Source organism: Canis lupus, chromosome 15, assembly GCF_011100685.1.
Source record: "Canis lupus familiaris isolate Mischka breed German Shepherd chromosome 15, alternate assembly UU_Cfam_GSD_1.0, whole genome shotgun sequence".
In the NCBI taxonomy this organism is placed as follows: domain Eukaryota; kingdom Metazoa; phylum Chordata; class Mammalia; order Carnivora; family Canidae; genus Canis; species Canis lupus.
The window spans coordinates 42,326,238-42,344,695 of record NC_049236.1 but is presented as its reverse complement, the minus strand read 5'-3'; the positions used below and the strand labels follow the sequence as shown (position 1 = coordinate 42,344,695).

General features: G+C 39.3%; 1 non-coding gene across 1 annotated transcript; it reads right to left on the bottom strand.

The window, feature by feature from the left end:
* Positions 1-455: 455 nt before the first annotated feature.
* On the bottom strand, positions 456-535 carry LOC119869432. Its single transcript, XR_005371002.1, has one exon. It is a non-coding gene; the product is annotated as a small nucleolar RNA U2-19 (small nucleolar RNA).
* Between the last annotated feature and the right edge of the window lie 17,923 nt (positions 536-18,458).

Here is an 18,458-nt window from a genome sequence, read left to right as displayed (position 1 = left end):
GGATACGTGTCACAGCAGTGTGGCTTGGGTCTGAACAGAGGATCATGTATGTATGGGCTTAAACACAGAGGCCAGACTCTGAAATTTGGTCCCTTGCTTGTCCCTATGTGCTTGTGTGGACTAAACAGTTACCACATCTATCCAATGAGAATGTTGGTGATGTCCTGTTCTCTCCAGTTCTCAGGCTCTGTGATTCCTTTTGGGATGGTGGGAGAGTCCACCTGTATTCTTTAAAACCATCTAAAGTTTTAAATAGTTGGATGCTTACCATGTGCCTGGCATGGAGTTGATGCTGGGGATACTTGTCAAAAACACATTTCCTGGTGTCCTGGGAGGCCCAGGGCCCCCCACTGTACCTGTTAGGAGCACAAGTGTAGCACACTCACAAAGCTGCTCAGTGTCAGTGCTCTTAGGTCTTGCTATGCTTCCCAATCTTCTTTCAAATTTTTTTTTTTTTTTTTTTTTTTAAGCAAGATGTATTGGGTAGACTGGAAGGTCTTCTGATGCTCAGATTTGGCTATTTTCATCATTGATTTCTTTCAATCTTTTTTATTCTTCCATCTGGAGACCTCTTCCACTTCTCTTGTCACATTCCTCTAGTTTTGATCCTCTGATCTCAGAGACCTCACTTCCAGTTGTGTCTCTTTTTGGGGGTCTGCTTCCATCAGCCAAGTCTGCATCATTTATAATCCTTGGCTGCACATGTGTCTGTACTCCATGTGTCTCTCCCTCATAACATTTAGCATCATTAGAATTTTGCCTTGATTTGTGTGATTCTCTGGGTACTATTTTTGCCTTAGATTCTAATCTCCTCAAGGAAAGGGTATGATAGACTAATTGTTTTTCTGGTGCCTAGACATATGCTGGTATCCCAGTCACAGGTCTGTTAGGATATTGTCTTCATGACAATAGTCTCTGCAGGTCAATAAAAGGCTGAGGTACAATTTTAGCAAATATTAAACAATAAAAGGTCAAGGACCCTGAAGATTGTGACTAACCAAATAAAAGGCATCAAATCGAAAGGCACAGAAGTATGAAAATAAATCCTGATATTATTTTATTGAGGTTTGATATTTTAATATAAAAGTTACCAGATTCTGTACCATTGTCACATGCCTGGGGTGCCTTTTCTGGTCCCCAAATGGACCTGTTGTAGATATTGTATATTTGCATCTGTCAGGTTTCTGCTATGCTAATTCTGCAGGATAAGCAACTCCAAAATCAGTGGCTTTCCACAAGCAGCATTTGTTTCTTATTTATGTTCTGGTCTGCATGTTGGCCATGGCTCTGCTGGGTTCAGCTGGGATTGGCTTACGGCTGTGGGTTGGGGTCTACTCTATTACACTTGTCTCCTTATGCTGGGACCCGTGCCTCCTTGGAGCATGTTTTTCCTAGCTAAGACACACACTAGAGGTCAAGGCAAACCCTGCATATACATTTAAAACCTCTGCATGAACATATCACTGGTGAGAGCAAGTCATGGGGCTTAGCTCAACATCAGGGGGACAAGGAAACATACTTCATTTACTTAAGAAGGAAGTACTTCAAAGCCACATGGCAAACAATGTAAATGATTAAGTCTATTTCTCCTAACATATTACAAGTTTCTCAAAATACTTTGCTTCTTTCATTCATAATGTTTGCACAGTTGAAATTTTGCAGTACATGTATGATTCTTTAGCTACTTGCTGTGTTTTCCTCTCGTCTCTTGAGGGTAGGAGTTGTGTCTGTCTGGCCTCACTGATATTCCCCTAGTACCTAGCACAGTGTTCTGGATGATATCAAGTACTCAATGACCGAACAGTCATTGTTCACATGAATTACCTTCTAGTCTACCTGAAAACCATCTCAGGAATGGATATATATCTTTGTGAGAATTATTGAAGTTATACTAAGTGCCTTGTTTCAAATCGTTCAGAAATCCTCTTGCTATATTCCCATTGTAAGCCATGTAACCCTGTGGGAGAGAAACATAATCCATGCAAATGTGAGTAAGTTGAGTGGTGCTGCGTGGGATGGTGTCCATAGTTTGTTTTGGGTTCAGTTGCTCCATACATAAGAAAATTTGCATATATATATATATATATATATATATTACTTTACAAGTGGGAAAGATTTTCTTTTAAATTTCAAAATAATGAGAACATTAAAAGGCCTAGCTTATGGACTTCTGGATCTCTGTTGGAGACTTATGCTACTCTTTTATCTTTAATAAGATATGTACACTGAGAAAATAACTTATTCATTTGATAAGCAATAGAAATCAGCGTGCTTTAGGTATGTGTACAGTGCTTGTGTGTGACACAACATACAGAAATTAGGATGATAATTTCATCTAATATAATCAATAAAAATAAATGACTGAGTTCATCAAACGAAAGGCTGACCTATTAGTAATGTTCTTCCCCCAGCCCATCTTCTACCTATTGGTTGCTAATGGTTTCCTGTTGGTGGGAGCTGCAGTGAGTGTTTGTTGCTACCGCGTGCATGTGCATGTCTATAATGACTACAATGCATACATGGAGATGTGGTCACCATGGTTGGCCTGTCCATTTGTCATGGAGCTGTGATAGCTTCCCAGGTTCCCTTCCACAGAGCTGTGTTTACAAAAGCAGAATCTGGAAAGAAAAAAACCTTTCAGCCAACACTTAAATTTACATCCAAAGAGCTCTAATTGCCTTCATTTCCTTCCTATTTACCATGCTGGGAATGGCGATGTCCTTTGGAGTGGATCACATGGCTCACTGACACTCATGAAATCAGAAAGTTCCAAGCATGTGGGGAGGGGGGGTCATTCTGGTTATGTCCTCCAGAGTCTCTCCTTTCCAAAATTTGTGAGCAGGATTACTCCAAATTACTGCTTGTTGAGAAGTAGCATATGGTAACTGAAAATAGAATATAAGAGCAGAAATCAAGAGATATGGAAAATCATATTTTAAGAGTAAAGAAAAAGGACAACTGTGGGAAGAGGAGAAACATGACCCAGTTAAAAAAACATGACCTGGTTTTCTAACTGTTCTTATATACCACTAAAGCACAGAATATATCTAAATCAGGTGTCCTAAATATGCTGTTCCCTTAATCATTTTTACATCTGGGCTTCAAGCAACTGATCTCTTAAGAAAGTTTGCAACTGAAGAATTCCATGACCCGCAGCATGGACTGTGTTGAGGAGGAAACAGCGGCCAATGAAGTCCCTGAATTGATGTCATTTCACCACTAGTACCTTAAGGCCCTAAGAAGGCAAAGCCCATCCACTTGACAAGGAGTGACACAGACAATAGAGAGAATCAGATGTTGCTAATTAGCTCATGCTACAGTGACCTAAAGCTTCTCAAGCTTTCAGACAGGTGCCACTCGGGTGCCTACCACTCTCTTCCTCCCACAGCTGAAGTAAGCCCTGGGAGGCAAGTGCAAGCCTACATGAGATCCGGAGCTTGGCATAGCTGGATCCTCTTCCAAATTGTTTTGTCCCCTTTTTCTCTTCCCCCATTTTATTCCTTCTCTTTCTGCATTTGTGTGACCTTGGAGGAATTATAGAAAAGGACTAAAAAATTTTAAGATGTATATCTTTGAAAGACTTTTATATTATTTGTCATTGTTTGTATTATACTGACTACACTTTATTGCGTATTATATATTATATGTTGTATTTTGTGCCTTATACAGCATATATTATATATAACATATATAATATGTTAGACATCATATCTAATTTACTGCCATATATATCAAATGATCCATCTTTGTATGTGTGTGTATTCTAATTTTATACATTATATATTATATTTACTGACTACCTATGTTAGTTAGAAGGCTGTTTCAAAAGCAACAGTAAAGAAAAACTGTTTGCCTTCTAGGAGCCTGTCATATAATGAGGATTTAAATAATGGAAAATAAGCAAAAAAGTAAAGTAATTGCAGGTAGTGAAAACTGCAATGCTATGAAGAAGGTAAATAGGGGTAGTCATGTCAAAGATGACGTGGGTTGTAGGAGGATGTGGCCTTGTTAGGATAGGGTGGTCTGAGGAGGTCTTTGTGAAGAGGTGAGATTTGAGTCTAGTCTAGAGCTACGAGAAAGAGACACTTTGGTGACATTCTGGTTGGCAGGAAGTTCTTGGAGACCGACTATTTCAAGTAGAAAAAACAGCCTGAGACAGACTGGGCTTAGTTTTTTTTTTTTTTTAATATTTTATTTATTTATTCGTGAGAGATACAGAGAGAGAGAGAAGCAGAGACACAGCCAGAAGGAGAAGCAGGTTCCATGCAGGGAGCCTGACGTCGTACTCGATCCCGGGTCTCCAGGATCATGCTCTGCACCGAAGGCAGTTGCTAAACCACTGAGCCACCCAGGGATCCCCACAAACTGGGCTTAGAACATTGACGAGTGGACAGAATGTGAATGCACTGGCGTGGAGAGTGAAGGAGTAGGTGGAGCAGTGGCAGAAGCCAGAGCACAGAGGGCCTCATGGCCAGTGAAAGGAATTTGTCTTCCATGCAAGGCAGAAGCCATAATGAGAGTTTATTTTATAGCAGGAGATAAAATGATCTAATTCACTTTTTAAGAGTTTCACTGGGTATTGTATGCAGGATGAATTTGGGGGAAATAAGAGACCTTGAGTCCCATTAAGAAATTCCAGAACTATTCCAGAGAGTGAGATGGTGGCTAGGACAAGGTCTGCTGCAGTTGAATGAATTGGAGGAGGTGGCCAGACTTCAGAAATGTTTTGGAGGTGGAGCTGATAGCACATTGTAATGAACTGAATGTGGGGTGTAAAGGATAATCAAGGAAGACTTTTGGGCTTTTGGCCTAAAAAACTAAAGTGGGTAAGGTAGAGATGGTGAGAATCTTGAGAACAGATTTTTGGTGGAGACCATCTGTGGTTGCATTTGGAGAATGCTAAGCTTGAGATGCTTCGTACTTAATGTCTCATTGGTTATAACTTAGTCTCATGGTCAGACCTCGCTGCAAGAGGAGTAGAGAGATGTCCACTAACTGGGCACATTGTGACCTCAAACTAGTACTCCATCACAGAGGATAAGAAGAGAACAGTTGTAAGGGTAGGTGCCTAATAATATCTACCATAGAAATAAATAATAACCGTATACCCAAAATATGGTTTCCAAAAATAATTACTTTGGAATGATTCATGGGTCAAAGAAGAAATAATGATGAAAAGAAGAAGAATACTCAGAGTGGAATAATAATACCTTAAAAGTGTGAGATGCAGCTAAAGTGGTTCTTAGGGGTAGATTTATGCTTTAAATGTCATCATAGAGAAAAATAAGGTTGAACATTAAAGAATGAGGCATTCAGCTTAAGGAGGAGTTACTCAAACAACAAAATGAATTAAAAGGAAGCAGGAAGCAGGAGATAATACAAGTAAAAGGGAAAAGGGCTCCTGGGTGGCTTAGTTGGTTAAGCACCTGGTTTGGCTCAGGTCAGGATCCTGGGGTCCTGGGATTGAGCCCCACTTCAGGCTCTCTGCTCAGCAGAGAGTCTGCTTCTCCCTCTGCCCATGCCCACTGCTTGTGATCTCTCTCTCTCAAATAAATAAGTAAAATCTTAGAATAAAAAAACAGAAAATAAGAGAAAAAAAATCACCAAAATAGAAATAAAAAAATACAATTAGAGATAATTAACAAAATGAAAAGCTTGTTCTTGGAAGGACTGTATAAAATATATAAGCTAAGCAAGACTGATCAGGAAACAAGGAAAGAGAAACAATATTATGAATGAAAAGGGAAACACATATAAATACCAACACAACAGAGACTTATTAAATCTGGAGTCAGTACTGTAAATAACTTATGTCAACAATTAAAAGCACATCATTGAGTCAATATTCAGAAATTTTCATTTTCTCAAATTTTCTCAAAAATAGCATTCTAAGAGTATTGTAGCTGAGTTTCATTAAAATTTCAAATATCAGATAATCTTTATATAGAGAAAAGAAAGAGAAAAAGCCACCTCAGTTATTTTTTGAAGTTTAGAAAACATTGAAAATAAAATGAGATAAACCATGGATCAATCTCATTTATGCAGAATATTAAATTAAATATCAGCAAAATAAAATTTAGCAATGTACACCATAAACTACATCATAATCAAGTTGAATTTATTATAGGGATGCAAGAATAGTTTCATATGAAAAAAATCAATTCATGAAATATATAGTAATAGATTTACAGAGTAAAATAACATAAACAACCCAGTGGATACATTAACATAAATTTATTGGAAGAAAAAAATCTTAGAAAAGTGGAAATAGAAGGGAATTTCTTTAAAACCTGGAAAAAAATCTATAAAAATATCCAGAAAAATAATTAAATTTAACAGTAAGCCTCCACAAGCATTTCTATTAATGTAAGGGAAAACAAGAATGTTTACTATTATTGCTTCTATTCAAAATGTCCTGGGGGCTCAAGGCAATGAAATACAAGAAAAAAAAAAGAGATATAAGAATTTTGGAAAAAAAGATGATATTGATTATATACCTTCAAAATCTAAAATTGTATTCATGTTATTAAAACTTAAAATTATTAAAACCTAAAGTATAAGTTACTTTGGAATAAATCAAACGAGATATTTGTAAGACCTATTTGGATGAAAGTACATAGCATTACATAAGGATATGTAAAGGACGGTGTGAATAAAGGGAGAGATGCTATGCTAATGAATGAGAAGATTATCATGGTATTTTGCTGAAGGTAAACAGCGGATCCTACAAGTTACATGAAAGATAAAAAGACTAAGAGTTAGTGAAAGAGTCATGAATAATGAAATGTGGGAACTTATCTGACCAAATATCAAAACTTTTTATAGAACCATAATAATAAGACAGTGAGCTAGTAGCTCAAGAATAGGCTGAGAGGGAGGTACCTGGGTGGCTCAGGTCACGGTCTCAGGATCATGAGATCAAGCCCTGGGACAGGTGCTGTGCTCAGCGAAAAGTCTGTGTGAGAATCTTTCTCCCATTCTCTTCCTCCTTCCCTGCTACTTTCTCCACTTGTGCTCACTCTCTTTCTCTGTAAAACAAATAAATAAAATCTTAAAAAAAGAATATAGTAGAATACACAAATCTGATGTGCAAAGAGACATTTAACACTGTTGGAGAATGGAAGGGCTGTCTGATAAATGGATCTGACAGAGAAAAGGGTAAAAGTAAATGCCTACATCATACTATATAGAAAAGTAAATTTGGAATGAGTTTAAGACCTAAACTCAAAAGGAATAACTTTTAAAATAAAATAAAATAAAATAAAACATTTTATGACCTTAAAACCCATAGGAGGGATAAGGCCTACACAAAGCACAAACTTAAAATTATGTTGATAAATTTTACTACATCAAAATTGAAAAGGTTTATTCACCAAGATTTATAACAAAAGCAAAAAGACAAGTTACAAGTTAGCAATAAATATTTAGAGAGCAAATACTCACAAGGGATTGGCATCTAGAATTTATGGAGAGTTCCCAGCAGTTGGCAAGAGAAAAGTAGGTAATGAGGTTGGAAAGTGAGCAAAGGATGTGAATTAACAATTCACAAAAGGAAACCCCAATATCCAATAAATGTGTTAGATAAATGATTAAGCTTGTTAGTGTTGAGCGAAATGCAGATGAAAACCATAATTAAGGATCATTCCATATCCATGTAGACATGAACATGATGTCTGATGATCACAAGTGTTGGCAGGGGTGTAGAGAAATGCTTATAGACACTGCTGCAGAACCACTTTGGGGAGCATTTTCATGTCAAACACTGGTATATTCTACAAAGAACTTTGACCCAACCATGTCCCCCAACGTGAAATTAGAGGCTGCATGTACTCAAGGAGACACAGAGAGAAATGTTTCTATTGTGTTGATTCTTGATAACAGAAGATTGAAAAAGACATACGTGTTCATTAAACGGGAGAATGGATAAATATGTGGTGGTCTATGTATACACTGGACTATGGCAAGTGTGAATTTAGGCTATGTGTACCATTGAGTATAAATCTCTGTAACCTGATGCTGAGTAGGAAAATCAAGTTATAGAATGAATTCCATGTTTGATATAATAAATACTGTCATTTAGGGGACAAATTTATGTCTTTACTGTCCCTTCGGAGTTTAGAGTCATTTGAGACATAGATGCACAAATCAGACGAATGGTGGTAAAAATATATTCTGTATCTAAGCTGGATTGAAGGACTTAGTAATGTTTCTAAAAATATAAGCAGATCATATCATCTGTTCACAAACTGCTGATGGGCTTCCATTTCACTCCCCATGAAATCCAAAGTCTTTTTTTTTTTTAAGATTTTATTTATTTATTTGAAATGGAGAAAGAAAGTGAGCAAGTCGGTGGGGAGGGGCAGAGGGAGAGGGAGAAGCAGACTCCCCACTGGGCAGGGGATCTGATGTGGGTACTTGATCCCAGGACCTCGGAATCATGACCTGAGCCAAAGGCAGACATTTAACCACTGAACCATGCAGATGCCCCAAGTCCAAAGTCTTTAATATGCTCCAAGACGCTATGCCATCTGGACCCCCCAGCCCTCCTGGCCTCATCGCTGATCCCTTTCTCTCCACCTGTTCTTTCCTCCTAGTCCCTATGCACCTATTGTTCTACCTTGAATGCAACTTGCTCCCTTTTATCTTTCAGGGTGTGGCCTCACTTGCTTTAGGAGCAGCGGGACTTAGTCTGGTGGGACATCCAGGGCTGGCCCTCTCTTCTCAGTAAACAGATTTGAAATTACCCACCTTCTAATCTGTGCCCAAGGACCTAAAATGATGGTGTCCAGATTTCCATTGTAAATCCCTGGCAATGAAAGAAAAATTTGGTGCCCATTTCCATTCTACTCCTACTTATTTATAGAACGTATTCTACTCCATTCATTAGAATATGATGTTTATATGATAAAGACACTATGAAATACATATGCCATCAAATTTAAAAATAAATGAGACCAAGTAAAAATGATTATTATTTTTTGTGTCTGATTGTGAATAATTTCATACTATCTTTAATCAATGTCAAGAAATACTGTACACGAGGGTCATTGTTAACACAAGATATGAAGCCTTTATATATGTGGTCTTGATATAAAGTCTTCTTACTAAATTTCAAATATCTTGGCCCACTTCTTGACAACCCATTTCAGATCATTATTCTTTTTGCCTTGTAATGTGGTGGATGAAGATAATCGTACTAGGAAAAAGAATTAATCAGCCATTTTCTTCAATTGATTGATTCAATAATTATTCAATGCCTCTTAGGTGCTGGAATGGAAACTGTAAGGGCAAAGTTTGTATCTTCAGCTCCCAGCAGGATGTCCTGTGCATGTTAGATGCTCATTTGGTATTTGTTGAATAAATGAACAAATGATCTGGGTGCTGTGTAGGTGTTACAGATAGCCTGGTGAGTCTCTGTCTTTGCTTTCCTATTGCTGTATTTAGCCATTGTTCCTGGAATGACCTAGCTTTGCTCTGGAAGCTCCCACATCCACTCCCACTGGTCTTGTTCCCCAGCATGTGACCTTATACTGGATGGGATTTGTTCTGGTAGGGTTTGGAGTCAGCCTGAGTGGTTGAATCTCTCCTTATGGCACGGTGATGGAAAAGGAATTCCATCTGTACCTTGCGAAGAGCTGCCCACTGTCTCCATCCTTGCTTTCCTTAATGGCATTGTTGGGAAACAATTGTTAGCATTTGTGGAAAAAACTACATTGCTTTCTGGAAAGTATGACTTCAAGTGGTCCCACACTTTAAACACAGAGCTGAATCAGTGATCACACACTAAAGATGTATTTTAAAGTCATGTGCTACTCAAGGCTTGCATGTAAGCCGTGGTGGTTTTGAATGGGGAAAGATGCAGGATAGTTGGTCACAGACATGTTAGCAACCTTGGAATGCATTATATCCACGGTGAGCAGTAACACAGACATTTGAGTGAATGAGCCAGGAGGTAGCTGTGTCATGGGTAAGCTGAGGGCTGTGAGAAGCAAGGTAAATGTAGGGCAGGTCGTGACCTAGAAAAAAGCATCAGCTCCTCAGCAGATATGAATGAGCTAGATTTGCATGGGAGGGCATTTTCAGATCTTCTATGAATGAGCTATTTGAGAAGTGGAATGTCTTCATCTCAGCGTGCCATGGTAGCAGCTGATTCTCTGTCTCCTCTGTGATTTCAGCGGGAAATTAATCCTGCTGTGGTTGAGATGGTCTGGGAACACCTTTTATATTCGACTAAGTGGTTCTGTAGACATTGAAGTGCAGGCTCTGAAAGATTTTAGAAATGTTTGGCTTTTCTAATATCCACTATGAAAGTCTGAAAGAAAAGAAGAGAAATGCCCATTCACTTTGACCTACAACTGATAATAATTGGCCCAGATAATAGCTGGAGAGTCAGTGTCCTACAGAAATGACAAAAGGATGCATAGCTGCATCCCTGGAGGAGGCCCCACTAGAGACTCTGCTGTGCCCAGAAATTTACTCTGCCCAGAATCATAGGGCATAGAGCTGGAAAGTGTAACATTGCAAAGGTGGAATCATAGGCATGGAACTGTGAATGAATGCCTTAGGTCTTGCTGTTTAACAGACCTGGGTTATTGGCAGAGTTAAATGAGTTAACAAAGATTAGGTGTTTCATTCATCCAACAAATTGTATTAAGTGCAATAGATACTAGGTATAGTTTTAGGCTTTCAGCAGTGAACAAAATAAATAACCTGACCACATGGAGATTCCATTCCAGTGTGAGAGTCAGATAATACACCAAGAGGTCAGACAGTGATAAGTACTATAGAGAAAAAGTAGGATTAGAGGATGGGGGCAAGTGCCATTACTGATAGTGCATCAAAAGGATTCTTTTGCACCCAGCAGAAGGTAACTCTGGTCAATTAATCAAAAAAGGGATTAAACAAAATAAAATTGGGTGATTCACAGGATCTGTTGGAGAGCTATGGAACCAGATCTGAGGGTAGGCTTCCTGGGACAGTAGCTCAAAGAACATGGCAAAGCTGCTCTGATGCCTGCTACCTCCTCCATCACCTCCATCACTGAGAATGCGATGCCATGGTTTGCACTGCTCTCACTTCTGTGCAACACTCAAACTTGTGGCAGAAAGAGAAAGAGCTTCCTGCTCTTTACTCATGTGTTACTAGTTCATGAGTCTGGCTGCTGATGGCAGTACCTGGGCCTTGACAGAGTCCATTTCTCAGATTTATTTCAAGATTAAATTAGGTAGGGCTAATAAACAACTTCAGCAAAACTGCAGGATGCAAAATCAACATACAAAAACCAGTTGTGTTTCTGCATGCTAGCAAGGAACAATCTGAAATGGAAAATAAAACAATTCTATTTACATATTTATTCCATTTAAGTACATTTAGCCAAGGAAGCTTAGGATTTGTATGTTGAATGCTATAAGAAAAATGATGAAAGAAATTAAATAAGATCCAAATAAATGGACAGGCATCCTGCATTCAGAGGTTGGAAAGCTTGGAATTACTGATAGGCTAACACTATCCAAAGTGATCTACAAATTAAATGCAATCCAATCAAAATCCCAACTCTTTCTCTTAAAAAATAGAAAAATTCATCCTAAAATCTATGGAATCTCAAGGGATTCCAAATAGCTAAAGCAATGTTGAAAAAGTACAAATTTGGAGAGCTCATACTTCTTGATTTCAAGACTTACTCCAAAGCTGCCGTAATCTAAACAGTGTAGTACTCTCATGAGGTTAAACATATATGCTGATGGAATAGAATTGACAGCACAGAAATAAACCCTTACACATAGGGCCAAGTGATTTTTGATAAGCATGTTAAGACCATTCAATGGGTAAGGACAATCTTTTCAAGAAATTGTTGTAGGGAGGGATATTCACTTGCAAAAGAATGCAATTGGACCTTGCACAATATATCCAGATTAACTTAGAGTGGATCAAAGACCTAAATATAAGAGCTAAAACAGTAAAACTCCTAGAAAAAAATATAAGGAAAAATCCTCATTCATTGCCATAAATATTTCTTAAATTTGATACCAAAGCACAGGCAACAAAAGAAAAAAATGAGCTAGATTTCATAAAAATGAAACGGTTTTGTACATCAAAGGACACTATCAAGAGAATGAAAAGAACCCACAGGAATGGGAGAACATATTGTGAATTATATCTGATAAGGGGCTAATATCCAGAAAAAAATATATAGAGAGATAGATCCTACAACTGAACAAAAAACAAATAATCTGATTAAAAAATGGCCAAAGACCTTGAAGAGACATTTCTCTGAAGAACATAATAAATGAATGAAAAGATACTTAACACCGTTAGTCATTAGACAAATGCAAAACAAAACCATAATAAGATACTATTACACCCATTAGATGACCATTATTAGAAAAACAGAAAGTACCAAATATTGGCAAGAATAGGGAAAAATATGGAAAAAATAACCCCTGTGCATTGCTGATAGGAATGTAAAGGAGTATAGCCATCATGGGCATGTACAAATAAATTAAAAACAGACTCAAAACAGACACGAGTATGCCAATGTTGGTAGTGGCTGTCTTCACCACAGCCAAAAGATAGAAACGACTCATGGTCCTCAACAGATGAAGGGATAAACGTACTGTGGTGTGTCCATACGATGGGCTATCACTCAACCATAGAGGAACTAAGTTTTGTTTTTTTTTTTTGTATATTTTTTAATTGGAGTTCAATTTGCCAACATTTAGCGTAACACCCAGTGCTCATCCTGTCAAGTGCCCCCCTCAGTGCCCATCACCCAGTCACCCCATCCCCCCACCGACCTCCCCTTCCACTACCCCTTGTTTGTTTCTCAGAGTTAGGAGTCTCTCATGCTGTCTCCCTCACTGATATTTCCCACTAATTTTCTCTCCTTTCCCCTTTATTCCCTTTCACTACTTTTGATATTCCCCATATAAATGAGACTATGGTGGACTATGTTTTTCCTACTCCAACTGACTTACTTCACTCAGCAAAATACCCTTCAGTTCCATCCACATTGAAGCAAATGGTGGGTATTCATCGTTTCTAATGGCTGAGTAATATTCCATTGTATACATAGACCACAGTTCTTTGTCCCTTCATCTTTCGATGGACACCGAGGCTCCTTCCACAGTTTGGCTATTGTGGCCATTGCTGCTATAAACATCGGGGTGCCGGTGTTCTGGCGTTTCCCTGCATCTGTATCTTTGGGGTAAATCCCCAGCAGTGCAATTGCTGGGTCGTAGGGCAGATCTATTTTTAACTCTTTGAGGAACCTCCACACAGTTTTCCAGAGTGGCTGCACCAGTTCATATTCCATCCAACAGTGTTTTGAGATATGCAATAAGATGGGTGAAACTTGGAAACATTTGCTAAGGGAAAATTTTCGTATGATTATACTTACGTGCCGTAAACGGCTCCAAGGTCTAATGGATGGTTTGTTGATTGAATACAAAAACACTGGGTAGAAAGAAGAGGGGAACTCAGGAGAAGTTCTGTGTTTTTCATTCCCTGAAAGAAGAAGGATGGAGCCAGTAAACAGGGCCTTGGACAATCAAGTGATGAGAGTCATGACACACAGAGAAGGTGCATTCCAGGCAGAGGACTGCAAGAGCCAAGGTTTTGATACAGTGATAGGATGGGGTATAGAGGGAAGAGCTCTGCATCTAGAGCAGAGTCACCCAGGGGGAGTAGTAGATGAAATGGGAGTGGTAACAGGGGCTTCCCTTGTTGCCTGGAACAGTCCGGGTTCACACCTGTACCTTCAGGACAATTATTAGTATCCCTTTTTATGCTAAAAGATGCATATGGAATTGGTGAAGGCTGTTGTGCAGGTAGCAGACCTGTTCAGTCTGTCTGTCCATGTGCATGGACCACTGCTGTTTGGTTCAGGAAGAAGCCACTGGGGACTGGACTGTGGATGCAATGAGGAGCCCCTGGAGGGCTGCGAGTGGCAGATTTGACTTCAGTTTACCAGAACTGTCCAGCCGACTGCTTCGAAGTGGCAGATAAGCTTGCTGGTGTGGATCTCCCCCAGAAGATGGGGCTTCTGCAGGAAGGGTGCCCAGGCAGCTTGCCTGATTCTCTAGACATCATCTCAGCTTTGACACCTGAAGCCTCAGGCAACACTACAGGGCCCACGAGGGGCTTCAGCCCACTTCAGAGCTCAGGAGGAAGCAAGGGCGACTTGTGCCTGCTTTGTGCCTTCTAAGCAATCTCATACAGCAGGACTGGCTGCTGTAAGCTGGATCATGTCAACTCCCCTCTGAGATACACACTTCGTGCCTGAGGACCAAAGGCCCACATTCATGACAATTTCAGGAAGACTGAACGGCAGAGGACTTGGAGCGCTTAAACAGCCTCCTTCACTCACAGTGGGTGTGACATCGTTCAGATGGGTTTTGAGGGTTTAGAGGTTTGAGAAAGGATGAAACAAGCCAGAGATAACCTGGAGGGTGGGAGGAGGTGGGGAAGCAGGATGAGATGGATTTTCAAAAGGCTGGTCCAGTTCCAGAGTAGAGTTAGGAGTTACCGTGGAGCTCCTGACTGTATTCTGTTTCCCTTAGCATCGAGATGCAGATCGTGCTGGCACCTGCTTTCAGATGGCTTGAGTGAGTGACAAACTGAATGAATGGTCAAGGGCGGTGATCATACAAGAAAACCCAGAGTCAGACGGTCTGAGTTCCATCCTGGCTTTGCTGTTTTCCACCCTGAGATGGTCTCATCTTCCTATACCTTAGCTTCCTCATTGGCAAGATGACATTAATAATAGCACCAACCTCATTGAGGCTGCTGTGGGTTTAATGTAATGGCCTAGAGCAGTGCCTGAAAAGCCTGTCACATGTGTTAGATATTACTACTATTCCTTCTGACTAGTGCACTGTGTATTTATGTCCTCTTTCTCATAAGGCCAGTCCATTTTATTTTTAAAATAAAACGTTGTGATGCTTTTGTTTTTTTTTTTAAAGATTTTATTTATTTATTCATGAGAGAGAGGCAGAGACACAGGCAGAGGGAGAAACAGGCAGAGGGAGAGGCAGAGACACAGGCAGAGGGAGAAACAGGCTCCATGCAGGGAGCCCAATGTGGGACTTGATCCTGGATCCTGGGATCACAACCTGAGCCGAAGGCAGACACTCAACTGCTGAGCCACCTAGGCATCCCTGTTTTTTTGTTTTTTGTTTTGTTTTTTTGACTTACAGAAGTTAATTGATATTGAATCGTATAGACTAATACATTGAAGGCTGATGTTTTGAGTCTAGCCTATTTTGATCACAGTGACTGGCCATGCTGTAGTCTTTCTGTTTTGGGAAGTAAGTGGATTATTTCCCATGGACTTCTCTGTATGTCCATTAGCCAATATTGTTGGTTTTGAGCAAAGTCAAGCTTTGCCTTTATCTCAAATTTTTCACTTTTATTTTAAATATGAGAAATATCAAACTAAACTTGTCCGTTTTCAAGGAAAAACTTACTTTGAGTTATTTAAATCTGACTAGACAGGTAAAATTCAGAACCCTAGTAAGCAGAAATGATAAAATCAATTATCCTCAGAAAAATAAGGCAAGGACTCGCTAATATAGAAGGTGACATCATTACAGTTCATTATAATCATTTCAAAACTTTATTGAGTATTATCTGGATGTATTTATGAATCTGTTTTACCTGAGTGGTTCTTATGTTCTGTTTATGGATTCCTTATATAACACAAGAATGAGTACATCTCAAGGAAAGGTATATTTCGATTCATTACTCATCATAAGTATAATTATTGTTTAACAATATTATGAAGGGCTAATGATGAGATGCAGGTGTTTAAACATGCAGTGCCAGTGATTTGACATCGTATTCAGTTCTATGCATGTACATTTTTAAAGGCTTCTATTCACTATTCACCAGGGGGACAATAAAACTCTACACAATGGTAAGTGTGTTTGCTAAAACATGATGTGACTGGTTAATTTTTAGTCTTCAGATTTTAAAATGGCTCTTTTTTTTTTTTTTTTTGCAGTGATACTTGTTCTTTACTTGTCAGTCTATATGTTAAACTTTAGAGTAAAAAAATACAACAGAGCTATATTGATAAAGTCCAAATCCCACCTCTCTGGACCCTTCCAGCCATCTCTGGAAGGTGATGGGAGGTTGGAGGACACATGGACAGTTCAACCTCAGACTGAGCAAATGAACTCTGAACTGGTGGTGTGAAGCTTTGACAAGTATTTTTTTTACCTAGAATTATTGATATTCTAGGAAGGTATAGCTCAACCTTCTCACTTTCCAAGTCAGAAGACCGAGGCTGGAAAAGTCATAATTTGGCCAAAGAAACAGGGCTGGTGGACCACACTCCTTGTACACGCAGACCTAAGCCTCTTAATTGTGTCAGAACTCCTCCTAGCATGCTATGTTGCCTCCTATCAAATGTGAGACTATTTGAATTCTTGATTAATATATCCAGTCAATAGACATTTTTGAATAACTACTATGTGCCTATTTTAGGCTCCAGGATCTCTAAATTCTTTTTTAAAAACTATTTTATTTATTTACTCATGAGAGACACAGAGAGAGAGGCAGAGACACAGGCAGAGGAGAAGCAGGCTCCCTGTGGGGAGCCCAATGCGGGGACTCGATCCCAGGACTCCACCCTGAGCTGAAGGCAGATGCTCAACCACTGAGCCATTCAGGTGCCCTTGGATCTCCAAATTCTCGAACTTGGTTTTGATGTCACTATTCTGCTCTTTCTTCTTCTATGGGCTCAAGTTTCCTTCATTAAGTTCTGTGATTGTGTTGGTAATTTGTGGCTTATCTTGAATCTTTAGCCCTTAACGGGGCAGGAGTAGGAAGAAACCAACACTTATAAACAGTTCTGTGTACTTTCTATGTGTTATCTTTATGAAAAGCTTATAAGCTGGCATTGCACCCTAGAAAAAGAGAAGCTAAGTCGTTTGATAAGGCTTAAATATCTTTTAAGTGACAGTGCAGGAGATCTGTTCACCCACAGTTAACATAATGTCTGGCATTCAAAACACTTACTTTTTTTTAAATGAATGAATGAATGAATGAATGAAGCCTGGGCTTTAAACTCAGATCTATGTGGCTCCAAAGATCTTTCCACTGCATTCAGTTGCCTTTTTTTGTATCCTGTAGGGTCAGAAACAGACTGGCTTTAAATATCACCTAGCGTGTAAGCAATGCTTCCATAAATACTTTTGCTTATGGTGACGTATAAGTTCCCTAAGGCTTAGAATGATTTCATAGCTATCACGCATTTCTTTTAAGACCAAGAAACTAGGTACCTAAAAAATAATTTTTGAAATTCTTGTTGGAAGATCAAAGGCAATAACAATGAGCATAACAGTGCTGTGAATACTCCCAGAATCCTGGAGGCATGAATGCGCCCTCCAGGGTTTGAGGCAGCTGCATGTTTGCACTGTGGCTCTCAAGCACTTCTGGTGATTTTCCTGATCCGTGGAAGGGTCACTGCACCCAGACCCCACTTAATTAAATGATTTATGTGGATGCATGGTTTTAGTTCAGAATAGTTTACATTTTCCTGGATTAAGCACCTTTTTGATATCACCTAATCTTTCAACAGTCTTTAAAAACATGTTCCCATTTTACAGGTGAGGAAAGTTGAATTTAAGAATGGCTAAATAGAGGGGCACCTGGGTGGCTCAGTCGGGTAAGCATCGGATTCTTGGTTTCAGCACAGGTCATGATCTCAGGGTCCTGGGAGCCAGCCCTGTCTCCCTGATTGTGCTTGCACTTTTTCTCTCTTAAAAAAAAAAAAAAAAAAAAAAAAAGAATGGTTAAGTGGAGATTAAATCGCATAGCACACACCCAACTACTGCATCATTTACCTTGGTTGTGGTTTATTATCACACTCCCAGTTACTTGCCAACTTACTCATTCAAAGAATGAATTTAAAGAATGTACGTTAGTTGTCCCTACATTCTGTGAAGCTGAGCCAGAGAAACACAAGTCAGGTGGCTGCCAAGAGCACACGTCTACATTTCTTCATACACAAAGAAATATGTGAACAAAGTTTATTCATTGCAGCATTCCCTGAGGCAGCCAGAAATTAGAAGCAATCTATATATTTATCAGCAGGGACTGGCTATATATATAATACCATAACCTTTCAAAAAGAATGAGGCAGGATGAGAAAACATGCCCGTGATGAATTTAATAAGTAGAAGAAGCAAACTGTAAACAGCAAGCATCATATTGTGACAAGGATGACAAAGACAAGGTGTATGTGTGTGTTCATAACCTTGACCTCTCCATGGCCCTTGGAGGAGAAAAGTGCTTTTGTTGCTTGGGCCCAGCAGCCATGTCAGGCCTTTCACTAGTCAATTCAGTCATGGCTACAGAGAATGACTGAGACAATCCTAAGGAGACTAGTGATTTTTGGAATGAACTAAAGCTAATAAAGGATGAAACTTGATTGAGAAGAGGCAGGAGGAAAGGGG